The sequence below is a fragment of the Octopus bimaculoides genome, chromosome 12 (genome assembly GCF_001194135.2).
Source record: "Octopus bimaculoides isolate UCB-OBI-ISO-001 chromosome 12, ASM119413v2, whole genome shotgun sequence".
Taxonomy (NCBI): domain Eukaryota; kingdom Metazoa; phylum Mollusca; class Cephalopoda; order Octopoda; family Octopodidae; genus Octopus; species Octopus bimaculoides.
Window position 1 is genome coordinate 3,439,859 of NC_068992.1, and position 1,052 is coordinate 3,440,910.

Below are 1,052 nucleotides of genomic sequence, written 5' to 3' on the forward strand. Positions count from 1 at the left end.
AGAGAGAGAGAGAGAGAGAGAGAGAGAGAGAGAGAGAGAGAGAGACAGAGAGAGTAGATGTAATATAAAAAAACCCGGTATAAATATTTATTACGCAACTAGTAAAGAGTTAACGAAGCAGTAACACCAAGTCAGCTGTAAAATTACTGCAGTATATAAGTTTCAATTTTAACACTGTATCAACAAGAACTGCATTGCGTTGTATGCAACAAATTCAAGTGCATATGTTAAATAACAATGCAAATGTGTGCAACTGCATTATCTAATCTACGACGTTTGCACATTTCGTTTCTTTATGTTTGTGATGTTGTTTATTTTTCGTTAACACTAAAGCCAGACATGTTAAGATTTTTTTTTTATATCTTGCAAATGCATTTAAAAGACATATTTAGCTCTTTTATAACACTTATATCCGTTTATGTCTGTTTGCCTGTCTGTCTCTTTCCCTCTTTCTCTCTCTATTTTTTTCTTTCTTTTCTATTTCTCTACTCCCTCTCTCTCCCTCGCCCCCTCTCTCTCTCTCTCTCTCTCTCACATATACAGTGTCTCTGCCTCTCTGTAGACATACATGTCAACGTATGACTTTCACATACACACACACACACACACACACACACACACACACATGCGCATGTGTGTCTCTCTAAGTATGAACGCTTATAGTTATGTATGTAAGTATCTACGTTGCATGCATTGTAATTATATATAAGCATACACATCTAAACACACACACACACACACACACACAACGCGCGCACACATACACACACTGACACTCTTATTCTTTCTCATTTATTATGTTTCTTAGGTTTATATGTGTGTGTGTGTGTGTGCAAGTATGTATACTTGGATAAAAATATATGCACATATTTTTAATGCGTAGATCTATCTATCTATCTATCTATCTATCTATCTATCTATCTATCTATCTATCTATCTATCTATCTATCTACATACATGTATACATGCATATACATATCCTTGTACATTTATATACACAAATAAAATATGTATGCATGTGTATGTATATAAATATGTATATATATATATAT

At 33.6% G+C, this 1,052-nt stretch overlaps 1 protein-coding gene across 3 annotated transcripts in view; it reads right to left on the minus strand.

Annotated features, from left to right (window-relative positions):
• Positions 1–1,052, minus strand: part of LOC106868243 (uncharacterized) — a 65,119-nt gene that overhangs the window by 27,627 nt on the left and 36,440 nt on the right. The window lies entirely within an intron of this gene.